Source organism: Nannospalax galili, unplaced genomic scaffold (genome assembly GCF_000622305.1).
Source record: "Nannospalax galili isolate Female #2095 unplaced genomic scaffold, S.galili_v1.0 scaffold178, whole genome shotgun sequence".
NCBI lineage: Eukaryota > Metazoa > Chordata > Mammalia > Rodentia > Spalacidae > Nannospalax > Nannospalax galili.
The window spans coordinates 1,931,109-1,946,381 of NW_008341757.1; the positions used below are offsets into that span (position 1 = coordinate 1,931,109).

The window sequence follows — 15,273 nt, forward strand, 5'->3', positions numbered from 1 at the left end:
TAAACCAGGCTGACTGCAATCTCACAAAGCTCTGTCTGCCTCTGCCTCCTGAGTGCTGGGATTAAAGGCATGCCCAGCATGCCTAGAGGCACTGGAATTTTGAGGGGATCTTTGAATCTGAAGATTGCTTTTGGTAGTAAAACTATTTTCACAATATTAGTTCCTCTCTAACCCACGAATATGGGAGATCTTTCCATCTTCTAGCGTCTCCCTCAATCTTTCTTTGGGGTTATAGTGTTCTCCTTGTAGAAGTCTTTCATGTCCTTGGTTAAGCCTATTCCAAAGGGTTTTATTTATTTTGTTACAATTGAATGGGATTGTTTCCCTGCTTTCTTTGCCCTTTTGTTATTGATATATAAGAAAGCTTCTGATTTTTGTAGATAAATTTTGTATCTTGCCACTTTAGTGAAAGTGTTTACCAGCTCCAAAAGTTTTCTTTTAATTTTTATTTTACATGTATGATTGTATTGGCTGCAAATATGTAAGTGCACTGGTATTGTGCAATACCTAGAGGCAGAAGAGTGGTGCTAGATCCCCTGGAACTGGAGTTAAGGATGGTTGTCAGCTGCCATATGGGTGCTGGAAACCAAACCAAGGTCCTCTGCAAGAGCAGCCAGTGCTCTTAACTCCTGAGCCATCTCTCCAGCTTGTCTAAAAGCTCTCTGATAGTCTTAACGGCCTCCTACATATAGAATCCCATCATCCACACGTAAGGACACTTTGACACCTTCCTTTCCTAGCTCTACCCTTTTTATTTCCTGCTCCTGTCCAGTGGTCTCACTAAAGACTTCAAGCACTAGCTTGAATAAGAGTGGAGAAAGTGGACACCCTTGACTTGCCCCAGGCTTTAGTGGAATGCTTTAGGTTTTCTGTTTACCAGAACACTGGCTGCAGGTCTGTCACACACAGCCTTCTCTGTGCTGAGATGCCCTCCTCCCATTCCTAGTCTCTTTAGGTCTTTTATCAGAAATAGACATTGGACTTTGTGAAAGCCTTCTGTCCTTGAGTCCATTTATATGATGTTACAGTTATGGAGCTGCATGTGTTGAGCCATTCCCATATCTCTGGAATGAAGGTACCTTGATCATGGTGAATGTTCTTTTTTATGTGTTCTAGAATTTTTTTGGTTTCCAGTATTTTATTGAGAATTTTTGCTCCTGTGTTTATCAAAGACATTGCAACCAGGCAGTACTGAGATTGATTTTTCTCTCCTAACTCATAAAGCATCCATTTAGGTCATTTAGATAAAATAGGATTGTAGTCTCCAAAAGACTATTACCATGAAACTCATTTCTACAAACAAGGAGCATCTTTTCCTATGGCCATTCCCCCGTCTTTCCTCGTTCTTCCTCTCTCTAAGCTGGTGAGGTTGGCTGGAGCAGCAGGTAGTGTCTGAATCTCTCTAATGAGTTCTTGGCTCTAAAATTGGCCCTCTGCCCGGAGTGGGGTTTCCCCAGCTTGGAGATACAAGAAGGCATCCCATACCCTTGGTGTTGGGGAAGTCCCAAGGACCCCAGAGAGCTGAGCTGTTATTTCATACATTAAATAGAAGAGGCTTGGCTAGGAAGTGTGGACAAGAGGGTTAATAAAGACTGGATACTATCTGAACACACAGTCATCTCTCCTTACCAACTCTCTCTCTCTCTCTCTCTCTCTCTCTCTCTCTCTCCACACACACACACACACACACACACACACACACCTGCTCTTTTATCAGATGTTCAGTATTCTGGAAGAAATATCAGAAAAGTCAACCTGGGCTGGGGCATCACAGCTACAACTAGATCACACCTTGACATCTGAACCAAGCACAAAATTTGGGTTTGCTTTTCCAGGACATAAGAGGAAATCTTGTTTGCAGGCAATGTCTAAATGTTTGCCACAGAATAAAGACCTTAACATTTTGAATAAACTTCACTTAATGTCTCACTGGAAAATGCCTGTGGATTTTGGAATAAACTGGTTCACTTTCCGGGATTAAAAATTATTGAGAGGTCATCCAACTGTTTGAAAAGTTCCGTGCTAGTAGCCCTCTTGAACAGAACATGAGATGGGACTGGAAGAGAAGAACCTTCCAATGCCATTACTGCTGACTAAGTCTCTGGGCATAATGGAGACAGGGGAGCAGCTTGCACAGGTCCCACACATCTGCGCTATTAGCCAGCTGAGAGATGGAGACAGAGGCAGGCACTGCATTTAAAGATTAGCAAAGTTAAGTTCTGCATGGGGGAAGCAGGGGGTGAAGATGTTGACTCTGAGCACCCAAACACAGAACTTCAGAATTCAGGTAAGGGGAAAGGTGGGTTCACACAGGCCAACTGTCTCAGAGACCAGAGTTGGACTCTGTACTGGGCCTTGCAAAGGAGATGCCTCATGTCTACATCCAGCTGGGGTTTGTGGTATACTTTGGGACTCTCAGTTTAGAAAGAAATGAGGAAATGGGGGCTGGAGAGATGGCTCAGTGGTTAAGAGCACTGACTGCTCTTGCAGAGGACCCAGGTTCACCTTCATGGAGCCACAACAGGCGAAGCCCCTTAAGTTCCCAACTTCCACATGCCTGCCATCACATCTCCATGTCTCTCCTGCTTTAGAAAGTTCCTTCAGGGGCTGGAGAGATGGCTCAGCGGTTAAGAGCACTGACTGCTCTTGCAGAGGACCTGGACTCGATTCCCAGAACCCACGTGGTGGCAACAAACCATCCTTAACTCCAGTTCCAGGGGAATCCAAAGCCCTCTTCTGACCTCCGCGGCATTGCACGACACAGGTGCACTCACATATAGTACACTCAGAATACACATAAAAATAATAAAATATTTTTTAAAAAGTTCTAACAGAACATTACTTCAGTCATCATTGAAGGTCTTAGAGGGAGTAGGGTTTGTTGCTGTTTCAATTGAATATCAGCCTGAACAAGTACTTTTTAAACTATTTTTATGTGTATGAATGTTTTGCCTGCATGTAAGTACACCCATGTCATCCAAAGCCAGAAGGGATTGTTAGATCCCCTGGAACTGGAGTTATAGACAGTTGTTAGAAGCCATGTGAGTGTTGGGAATCAGACTGGGGTCCTCTGGAAGAAGAGCAAGTGTTCTTACCAGCTGAGCCATTTCTTCAGCCCCTGAACTACTTTCAAGAGGTTACAGGTATTCCACACAGGACCACGCCACGCTGTAAGGAGTAAGAGAGTATTTCCAACATCAGACAGAGAGAGCAGCTGCCACACCTCTCGGGTCACCCTTGTCAGCATGGATGACAGGTTTAATGCCAGGAGATCCAATTAACCAATGCTTCTTAAGATGTTTAGATTTGGGGGCTGGAGAGATGACTCAGCAGTTAAGAACACTGGTTGTTCTTGCAGAAGACCAGGGTTCGAATCCTAGCACCCACATGGCAGCTAACAACTGTCCATAACTCCAGTTCCAGGGGATCCAACAGCCTCTTCTGTTCTCTGAGGGCACCACACAACACGGGTGCACTTACCTACACGCAGGCAATACATGCATACACATAAAATAAAAATAATAAAATGAAATATTTTTTTAAAAAGATGTTTAGACTTCACTTACAGTAATATTTGCAAATTTAATTTTGGATAACCAACATAGAGGAACAAAGAATGTTCACTAAAAAACAACTACTATGTCAAGTACATGGTTTAATTATTTAAAAACAAACCAACACTTTAGGGTTGGCAATATGGCTCAGTGGGTAAAGGCACTTGCCACCAAGCCTGGCAACCTGCACTTGATCCCTGGGTCCCACACGGTGGAAGAAAAGAACCAACTCTTATATGTTGTCCTCTTACCTCCACACACACACCACGATGTACATATAGGTGCACAATATGTGTGTGTGTGTGTGTTAACCACTTTTGCTTTTTAAACCAGATTCCCAAGTCTTCTGCTCCCACTCATGCACAGTCCTGACAGTGCATATGTCAGCTGATGAGCCTGCCTACAGTGTTAACCAGAATCCGCAGTTTACACCAGGATTCACACCTGTGTACAGTTACAGATTTGGACAGATCTACATGGCAGGACCTGACTGTAATAAGCCCTGCAGCACGAAGACTCGTCTGTCCTCTGGATGTTCTGTCTGTCCTCGCGGCCTCGGTGGTCATTGCCTTTTCCATCTCCATAGCTTAGTTTCCCCCAAATATCATATAGCTGTACTCACCGACTACGTCGTTCAGACTGGCTTCTCACAGGGCCATGCGGCGACTTTTCTCCAAATCTTTTTCTGTCCTGAAAGATGGTCCACTGTCTAGGTTGAGCACGGTTTGTTTATTCATTCACCTATTAAAGAATACTGTGGCTGTTTCATTACTTTTTGGAAAAAAAAAAAAAAAGAGCAAACATACTTCACGCTGAGAGTAAGGTGCACTAAGACACTAGCAGTCACCTGTCAGTCATGCCACCTCTTCCTCTGCTCCCGACCCAGGGGTCCCCCACCCCAGCAGCTCTTGCAGTCCCAGGTTCTTTGCCGGAAGGACTTTGTCATCAGAAGAAAGGTAGGTACACATTGTTAAAAACTAAAGCTTCAGATCTAGTATAAGAGGATACTCCTTGGGAATGTCTGCATTCTAAAGAAGACTTCTAAGTGCAGAAATTCAGCATTGCAGCAGGCCATTTGGGAAAGTCAATGAGAACTCAGGTGCAGGAGCATTTTATCAGTGAGCCCCCCAAATCATCCCAAATTTGAGTTCATTGGGGTTCTGAGTGATTCATCTCTATGAAGACTTACTAAAGGTTATCTAGACATCCAAATTCAACACACTTCATTTTATATAGAAATATGTGTATACATATATATGAATGCACTATATGTATGCATATGTGTATAATATGCATTATATGTAATACATGCACTTGCATATATTGTGCTAGATAGTATCAGCTGTCAACTTGACAAACCTGGGTAGAGGGAGCAAGCCAGTTAGCAGTGTTCCTCCATGGTCTGTGCTTCAGTTCCTGCCCTGAGCTCTTGCTCTGGTTGTCCTCCACCTCCACGATGAACTGTGAGCTGAAGGTGAGATAACCCTTTCCTCCCTGTGCTGGATAGCTTTAGTGTCAACTTGACACACCTGGGTTGAGGGAGCCTCAATTGGGGAAGTCTCCATTGCACTGGCCTGTGGCCATGTCTGTGGGGCATTTTCTTGATTGTTGAGTGATGTGGGAGGCCCAGCCCACTGTGGGTGGTGCCACCCCTGGGCAGGTGGGCCTGTGTTGGATAAGAGAGCAAGCTGAGCAGGGGCCAGGGGAGCAAGCCAGTAAGCAGCGCTCCTCCATGGCCCGTGCTTCAGCTCCTGCTTCCAGCTCCTGCCCTGAGTTCCTACCTTGGGCTCCCTGATGAACTGTGACCTGGGAGATGTAAGCTGAATAAACCCTTTCCTCCCCAAGTTGGTAGTGGTCAGATATTTTGTCACAGCAATGAAGAACAAACTAGGACACTCCCCAAGTTGATTTTGGTCAGTTTATTTTATCACAGCAATGGAGAAGCCAACTAGAACACATATGTCACACACACACACACACACACACACACACACACACACACACACACAGCTATTAAAGGAAGAAAATGCCAAGTTCTCACTCTGTAGCACTGATTCCCAACCAGAGGATACTTCTCTAGAGACATGTGGCAACAGATGGAGGTGTTTATTCTTCAAGCAACTGGTGCGGAGAAGTGGTGCTGTGGTTACCTAGCAAACAGAGGCCAGGGACATTGCTAAACACCCTACAATACATGGGGCATCACCCCACAATAGAGGACTGGCCACCCAAATGTCAAATGTCATAGCAGAGAAAGCCTACTGCGCTAACAGTTGATATCTGGATGCCAGTGAACTTTCTGTGTCCATCTTATGAGCAAATGTGACTAGGATTTAGAAGGATTCGCACTACTTTCTCTATTTTCCTAACATCTCTGGGATACCATGAGCTTGATTTGGAATTACTTAAATTACTCTTCTAGACAGTCAATTGAATAAAAGGAAGAGGCTTTATATAGTTCGAGTAAGTTTTTCTATTTTGGAAATGGAAGTTGTGATTAAAATTGGTATCTCTGAAATTCTAATTGCTACGTACTGCACTGCTGAGAGGGAGAAGTAATTCCAGGACCAGCCAGATGGTAAGTCTCAAGGTAAGAGATAAGTCAATGTTCGCATTCGAGTAAGAAGAAAATTCTGTGCATTTTTAATTCTGCTTAAGTAGTAAGCCTTACATTTCTTAACAAATTCCTAAGTGGCTATTAATTGGCTAATTTTCTAACACTTGGTTTAATCTTCTAAATCCTATTATATTAAAAATAAGCTGGGGTTGGAGATGTGGCTCAGCGGTTAAGAGCACTGGCTGCTCTTGCAGAGAAGCCGGGTTTGATTCCCAGCACCCACAGATGGCTAACAACTGTCTTTAATGCTGGTTCCAGGGAATCCAACGCCCTCTTCTGTCCTCTGTGGGCACTGCACAACATGGGTGCACTTACATACATAGAGGCAATACTCATACATACACAAAAATAAAAATAAAATATTTTTAAAAATAAGTAAAGCAGAGTTTGTATAAGAACATGGTGTACTGAGGACTTTATGAACTTTGACGGGAAGAAACTGCCTATAGAAACTTAAAATGTCCACTTGTCCAAACTCATTTCTGGTTGAAATATAATTTAGTGTTTCAGTTCATACACCTAGAACTAAGCAACTGGATGCCTTCCAAGCAACAGCACTAGGAACATGCATGGACTTCTCTGGTAATTCCCTCTGCCTCGCACACAGACAGCCTCCACCTTTATCCTGCCCCCACTTCCCTTCCCTCCCACCACTCCCTTTTGAAGGACTAGAACGGATGGAAAGACTTAGAGATGAAACACTTGAGAAAAACTAGTGTTTTTTGTCACCCATGAGTCTAAAAGATGTCCCTGCCGCTAAGATGGCCAGCCCACAGAGCTTGCACTCCCTGAGACCTGTCAATCATTTCAGAAAGATCAGAGAAACAAAGAAAGGCTCTGTTTTGAAGGCCTGGCCTCTGGAAAACCTGTGGAACTTTTATTTGGGTCTACTGAAAGCTACTGAGAAAGGACTACAAATGGAGGTGCATCTCTCATGAGTTGCTTGGTTTGACAAAGCAATCCTCACAAGCATGGCATGTGCACTGCTTCTCAAAGCCCCATTTGTTTGACACAGCACAGCCGCGGGATGGCCAGGCAAATAAATGGCATTACTTAACATAATCACTTAATGTTGTGTAACCGACATCAGGTCTCATTGCTTTATCGCTTGCAAGGAATTTGATGAGAATAAAGTTGATTGTTCGTGTGAAGATATAAATTGTTCAGTGAAGTTGTTAATGACAGCAAAGGAACACAAAAGAGGAAAAATAGGCTTTAGCAGTCCAAATTCACCACTAATTGCCTGTGCATTCATTACACGCTGACCAGGGCTAATTATCTAATTAAACTAAAGGCTGCTGGCTTAGAGGCATCCAAGGGGCTGTGATGCTGGCTGTCAATCACCTCAGCATGTCCTCCCGAAATGTGTAGTTAACTTGAGGCAGGTTTTGCTTCTCCCAACAGCAATACATGGCACTCTGATTGCATGGCAATTTGTGCTCAAAAGGAAAAAGTTTTCTTTTGAAAAACACACTGCAGAAACGCAGAATAAGAGCTAACATTTCAAACAAGAACCCCTGCTCATTGTACTGCATGATGTATATTCAGGAAAAGTCAATAAAATCCACTTAAACCAAAAGTTCAACAGAGACACAAAAGAGAAATCAAAACTATCACTTTGCGTACCGCTGAGTGTCCTCTGCTTTCAAAAGTGTCTTTTGTGATGATCCGTAGCAGGTCGAGTATGAAACCACATTACTTATTTTCATATAATGACCATTTTTTTAATTGATACATTTTTAAGCTGGCAGGAAAGCGGTAAAGCACGAAGACGCGCCCCTCCCCCCCACAGAGGTTCCACTGTGAGGTGGTGGTGTGACTTCTCACACTGCCTCTAAGATGACACAAGAGAGCAGCTCTTGGACAAGGTTTCCAGAAGGCCTGGAGGAAGGAGTTAACTCCCTATATATACGAAGGGCAGCCCACAGTAGACCCTGAGCTGGTCATGCAGCACGGTGTGACCAGTGCTGGTTGGGCTGAGGGAGCAAGCACAGGGCCTGTGGACTCCTCACCAGTTCAGCCAAAAACATGGCCAGTCTTAACAGTACCTACCTCCCAAAAGACCCATTCAAGGCCACTGGGCGGGCAGCACAGACTGTGTCTCTCCATGAAGCCCCTCCCCCTTTCTCACTTTTTCCTTTAAAAATCACCCCCCCCCCCCCCCCGAGTCTCCACTTCCTTACTCTTCTTGGGACTGAGCAATGAACTCAGAAGCCAGGGGCTGGGGTGATTTCGGTGGCCACTGACTGCTGGACCCTAGCTCCCCAAGTTAAGATCACCAGAGTCGGGGAAGGCTCCATCGCTCCGATGCACCCCACAAGGACCTCTCTAAGGCAGCACATATAACAGACCTACTTCAGGAAGTCAGATGCTCAGGAAGGTGAATTCTCGATGTAGTAGCCCCTCAGGCAGGGCACCTTCGGGGAAAGAAGCTTCATTTCAGAGCTCTTCCCACTTTCACTTCCCTGGACCCTGGATTCAGGGCTCCGGCCCTCGTAAGCACACAGAACCGTGGGTCTCCAGCCTGCCCTTTCCGAGGCTGTCCAGGCAAGTGCCCTCAGTGAACACAGAGACATTCCCCGACAAGTGAGGGAGCCAACTTTCCCTTTCACTGCCTGTTGAAGCTGAACATCAACTGTTTCACCATTTGTGTTTAAAATCCATTAATTAAAATAAATAGAAAGTAAAAAAAACTCACTTTCAGCCAGGAGGAAAAGGACAGATGGGAGAGCGGGGGAGGTGGAGATAGCTGATGTCTTCTTAGAGGGAAAAGAAAAACAAGAATCACGGAGTGGGTAGGTCATCAAGAGAGGTAACGTACGTCTGAATTTAATTTACAGCTCATGACTATTTTGAGTCTCATAATAGTCCCATTCTTAAAGGACAACAGGAAAACCTCTCCAGCATCACATCAGTAAAAGGGCTATTAAAATCTTAAACCTACTCTCAGAGGGGATACCTGGTTTTGCAGCACAGGAGACTGAGCAGAGCAAAAGTTCTCCTTTAACAACTCTGAGCACCACGCTTCCCCCACCCCACCTCTGTCTGCAAATTCTAATTTTTGTTCCCTTTTCCTTTGTCTTCCTTTGCCTGAAATAAGACCCTGGTAAGGAGGAGAAAAGGGATCAACTTAAACCCTTTCTATTCCAGCCCTCCATGTACAGGTCTACAGCACAGCATTTTAAACTGTGGGTCCAGATCTCAGAGAGTGTTGCATAAATGAATGCAGGGTGTGGGGAGGCTGACAAAAATGTGACGAAGGTAAAAAGTTCCTAAATGTACAATGACTAAAACTGAATTCAAAACCAAACGCATCCTTGGTCCCAGATATTCTGGCAGTAAGATGTCACAGCAGCCTTGGTTCTGAACACACAATGTGCACACTTGGCACACTGGGAGTGCCATCATACCATATACCACCCATGAACACTGCCTGAACCCCCAGCTCAGATCCAAGGCTACCGTGTGCTAGCAGGGGCACAGATTTTGCTGTACATGTGACATTTGTCTGCTCTCATAAAAACATAGGGTTTGACCAGGACAAAGACTTCTAGAATAGCCAACAATTCTGAAATCAATTTCAGTGTGTTTCTGACACTGTCACGTATTTATACGAAGTGGCATTCTCAGCACTATCATAAAACCAAAATATCCACCAACTGAAAAACGTTGAGATGCTCTGTATCCTTCACTATCAAGTATTCAGCCAGGATTTAGTTCTTTATGTAACACTAAATAAGCAAACCCATCTCATTAGTATGCAAATTTGCTTTCCTCTTTAATCAAAGTTTAAAAATCACATGGATATCAAAGATTTATTTTCCTTGTCAGTTTCTGACAAGTTTCTTGGGGCTTTTTGTTTTTGAGAAAGAGTCTCCACTCGTAGCCCTGACTGGCTTCAGACACACTATGTAGACCAGGCTGGCTTTGAACTCACAGAAATTGACCTGCCTCTGTCTCCTAAGTGCTGGAACTCAAGGTATGTGCCTCCAAATCCAGCTCTCCTCAGCTTTTGAGACAAGGTCTCAGTTTGTAGCCCAGGCTGGCCTCCAACCAGTGGTGAGCCTCTTGCCTCAGCCTATCAAGTGGTAGGATTACTTAAGTGAGTCACCACACCTGGCTAAAGAATAAATTCACGGCTGGGCATGGTGGCACAGGCACTGAACTCCAGTGCGGGGGGTGGGCCTCTGTGAGATAAAGATCAGACTGGTCTCAAAAGCAAGTTTCAGGCCAGCTGGGGCTACAGGGAGACCCTGTCTCAATAAATAAATAAATTTATTATCAGTAAATGTTTGTACCTATGCAAATCTATATACCTATTTTATAAAGCTGTATACCCAGGGCTGTGTGAAAATTTCTTGGGCAAAAAGGGGTTGCAAGTGGAAAAATTTTAAGAAGCCCTGGTCTATAGAATTAGTCTGAAAAATGATGTCTGTAGCTTAGTGACATGGTACAGCATCTGCAATGTATTGGAGCACTGTTTATACCTAACCTTGACACCAAAAATCCCTAAGCTTGGCATACCAAAGTGACCAGCCCACAAAGCAAAGCAGTATTAGATTTCAGACCACCGAGAGGCTAGGCTGGCGCAGACTCTGTAAGAGCTAAGTAAGAGGGACTGAGCAGGAGGCTCTGGGTAACATCAGACGGACAGTAGAAGTACATGTCTGGTTCTGCCTACATCTTTCCTATAGCTACCTCTCTCCTCCACACAGGGCTAAAGGAGATGTGGACAGAAATGTGAAGGTCACCCCCGACAAAATGAAGGCCTCAGCAGAGGGAGGTCAGGTGACACTTTGATAGCTACCAGCTCTCCTTGGCTATTTTTTTCTTCTTACAACTTGACATTCACAATAAAGGATGAGCAAAACAATAACAATTTTTAAAATCTGAAAAGGAAGCCACAATATGAATCCCAAATATTTCAATAACTAAGCATAAGTACGTTCTACAAACGGGGACGTTTAGATCAGTTTATTTTCTGAGTTCAATATCAACATAAAAGACACACCTGGGGGTAACAGGGACTATAGGGAGAAAAGAAACTTCCCAGCCCAGTTTTAACAGGAACAAAGCAAAACCGCAGGCTGAGGCCTCTCAGCAGCTGAGATGCTAACAGTTTTGTTCTTTCAGCTGGGTACCAGTGTGATCAAGAGATGAGGAAATGGACCGTAAAGAAAGGTCTGTGCAAGTCAGGGGTTTATTTGTCCTGTGGACCAAGGAAAATCAGTCTTCATGATGAAGGTGAGGGACAGAATGAAAAACAAAAGAGCAGCCCACCCACAAAGAATGAATGACTCTGTCCAGCCAGTGAGCAAGGTTACAGAGACACAGGCCCTGAGCTGGGGCCCTCCCAGATGCTTCCTGGTAAATTAAGCAGCTGTAAAGAAGAAAAAAAAAACTAGCTTTATTCCTGCCCAGTATGCTTCCTCCTTCCTCAGTTTCAGAGACTGGGCAGAAGGATGGGTTTCAGTTTTCCCAGCCTGCCTATCACACAGAGCTGCCAGTCTGTGAGAGGGAGATGCAGGCTGGACCCCAGAACGGACTGCCTAAGCCCAGCTCCTCAGTAACACCGCCTACCACACTGAAAAACAGCTTCCTGGTCCCAAGGTTTCTGTCTCTGAATCACTGCCCCAGGCTGGGGTTCTCCACAGTGGCACTTGTCCCACCAGGAATATCTTTAAAAAAGGTGAACCAGTCAAGTCCCCCCTCTAAAGGCCTCTTGTATTTATAAACAAGCCACCCCCTTCCATAACCTGTAAAGCACACATAACCTGGTCCCTGCCTACCTATTCAATTTCTTCTCCTTCTGAGACCCTGATACAGTAACACCCCCACTCCTCTTTCTCTTCCCCTATTTGGTAGGAATCAAGGTTCTTCTGAGCAGGGCAAAGGCACTGTATGTTGGACCTCAGCTGTGCCTGGTCCTGTAGTGCTCTGAACCCAGGCTTTTCCATAGCTAGCTCCTTGATACTTGGGACAAACTCAAATATCATCTTCTGGTCACTCCTGAAAAGTCACCATAAAGTAAAGCAGCACAGACAGAATACCATCCTGTGACCTACCAGGCATCCTCATACATCCCAAGAGAGTAAATCACAGGTGGATTTCCTTTTTCTGTGGAGAACTGTCTTTGTCCACTTTCTGCTTCTGTAACAGTCGAGACTGAGTACTTATTCTGTACGGTCTGACATGGTGCCGGGTCTGGCACAGCCCTCCTTGCTGCATCTTAACTCGATGGATGGTATCACGTGAGGACAGAGCACACAAACTCAGCTCCGTTGTTATCTTCTTGTAATCCACAAATGTCATCAATGGAGCCCACCCTTCCCAAAGGCCCCACTCCAACTGTCACCAGAATGATTAGCAGCCAACATATACTCTTTGGGGGACATTTCTGCCGACAAACCGGAAAATAAAACCGTACTCTCCCTGTCCCTTGCTGAAACCTCAAACCTAGAAGGGTGCCTGGTGCATGAGATACGATTGTTGAACAACAGTCTATGTGTCCCAAGCCTTGTGTCTGCCACGCACTGCCTCGGCTTTTACTGGCCGTCACTTCCTTTCTCTTGTCTGGTCTCTTTTCTGAGTTTCTTTTGGTCTTCACTCTGCTTACGGCACAATGGAGAAATGCTAATAGAAACCTCAGCCTATGCTGCTCTCGCTGGGCAGAAAGTCAACCAAGTGCTTCTCCAGGGCAAGCCCTTTAGGCTCAGTACCATTCACTGGCGCAGCTCTGCAATCAGCATCAAAAGGAATTATGGTCTGTGACCTGAAAGCACTACATGTGCCCTGCAGACACGCAAAGGAGCATCAACATTTCAGTGCACCAAAGATTCCGATACAATTTGGAAACCACACTTACGACAAACACCTCTAGTGTTTCTTGTACAGGTAGTCTGGAAAGTCTGAACACCTAGGCCAAAGGATGAGTGGTGGGATTACCAGGTAGACGGTCAACAAAAATCACCTGTTAAAGTTCTGCTTTGAAATTGGTAATCAAGACACATTTCCCTTTCAGTATTTACTAAATATTTAAACCCACTGGTCTTTCTAGCCATTTAAAACAATAATGCCCACTGTCCTGTGGTAGCTACTAGGTTCCCAGAGCAGTCATCCATGACTGGCACATGTACTGAATGTTGCCAACTTACACGTGAAACACTGAGCCTCATTTATGAATGTGGAGACCCCTAGAACAAAATGGCAGGTGTGGAAATCAAACAGGTCTCCTTGCCACTCAAGTCTATGTTCTGTGAAGTCTTTATCTCCTTCCCAGGAGCAAAACCGGTAAGTAAAAATCTGTATTTCTAAACTAAAGGAGAGGCCTTTCTCTTAGACATTCCTCACTTTAGAAGAAACTGCATGCGATTTCCTTGACATTGCATGGGATTTCCTTGTGTATGAATTCTGACAGTACATTTAACAACGACATGCCAACCTTTAAGTCAAAGTTACTCTTACTCAGAATCACCTACTACTAAGAGCTGCCTCACTATTTAAAGATCTCACAGCAGTCCCCAAACTGTGCTGAATCCAGAATCACTTGAGGAACACCCCCCGCATCAAAAATTCTAGCCTTCACTCCAGTTCTGCCCTGAGTATGACCTCCAGAACCATCTTTTACGGTACCAGGGGCTCATGGTGAATAACTATGGTTCAGAACTCTAAAATCAGATTTCTACTAATGAATAAACTGAGGGCCTGAAGGGGGAGAATGTGCTGAAGGGCACAGCTTGTCAGCGGCACCATTGCTGAAAAGACCTGAGTCCCACCTGCGCCTTCCACACCCTTTCAAACTGTGTTTTTGGTCACAATGCACTCACTCCCGGTGCTCTGTAAGGACTCACTGCCCAATACCCTCCTGCAACTTCATCCTTTATCTACAGAAGGGAGATAACAAAAGTCTCTACCTACCTAAGAGATTCTGTGGGGGTTAAATAATGTAGCATTCATTACATAATGTACTTAACACGGTGCTCGGAATATTGTGAGTACTCATTAGCTAGGTTACATAACCCACTAAAAAGGCAAGTCTATTTTAGCTCATTTACTGGGCCACCCCAGTGACAAAATGTACAAGAAACCCCATGCTTCGGTTTGCAAGTCCAAGAAACCTGTAAGCCCAGGGTTAAGTTTGAAGTCGTGTATCTAACGTCTTCTTTTCCCAACCATCATCTACGCTCCCAGCTCAGGAAGCAGTGGCTGTGAGGCGACCTAAAGTCACAAAGGGGCTCGGCTGATGGCTGCACAGCACCGCCTCTCCAGGATGTCCAGATCCCGCCGGAGAATCCTCGGTCCCAGCCCGTCCAGGGTGGATCCTGAGCACAGCAGGCGGCCTGCCCGGGGTCTCCCAGCCAGCAAAAACCAGCCGTGCAACCCGAGCAGCGGCGTCACCAAGCCCTGCTGCAAACCACAGCTGGATCCGGCTGTGCAGAGCGCGCGCGCTGGTCCCCATGGACCAACTCAACAACCCCCCAACACAACAACTGAAGCGCCGCCGGCGGTCGGCACGGCCTACGAGGAGCTGAGGTTGACCCCCGAGCCTCCTTCCCAGGGGTCAGAGGTGACTCCGGATGGTCCAACTGGCCCGAGCGGCGCCAGAAGGTTAACGACCCTCTTGCCCCACTCCTTATAGTCGCGAAGTCTCCACCAGTCTGCTGTCCCAGCTGCCGGAACTGCGTCGCCTAGGCTGCGGGGGATGTCGGGAGTTGTAGTTAAACGGCTCTAGCGCCTGCTCGACCGCTAAGTTTCATCAAAAAGAAAGTAACTTCGGGATTTTGAGAGCAAGCTGCTTTCTACCAAACGGGGCTAGAGTTTTTATCCCTCTACTCGACAGGGCGAGTTCTCGCAGAGCGCAGGAGTCACGAACTACAAGTCCCAGGATGCTCTGCGGCGCGCCGCCGCACCCGGCGGCAGTCGTAGCTGCGGGCCGCCAAGATGGAGAACCGCGCGTGAGGCCGCGCCGGATACCGCGCTGCGTCTACCTGTTTGCCGAGCCTCAGCGCGGGTGCGGCGGTGCGCGTGCGCGCTCGGGAAGGCGACCGGCTGTTGTGCGCGTGCGCGGGGCGGCGGAGGTTCGGGGAGCCGCGCGCCGGCCTG

General features: G+C 45.9%; 1 long non-coding RNA gene across 1 annotated transcript in view; it reads right to left on the reverse strand.

Moving 5' to 3' along the window:
• LOC115071077 overlaps nt 1–4,289 on the reverse strand; it is a 50,800-nt gene extending 46,511 nt beyond the window's left edge. The window contains exon 1 of the long non-coding RNA XR_003850191.1: nt 4,177–4,289. This is a non-coding gene — a long non-coding RNA (uncharacterized LOC115071077). The remainder of the gene's footprint in view (nt 1–4,176) is intronic.
• Nucleotides 4,290–15,273: the final 10,984 nt, after the last annotated feature.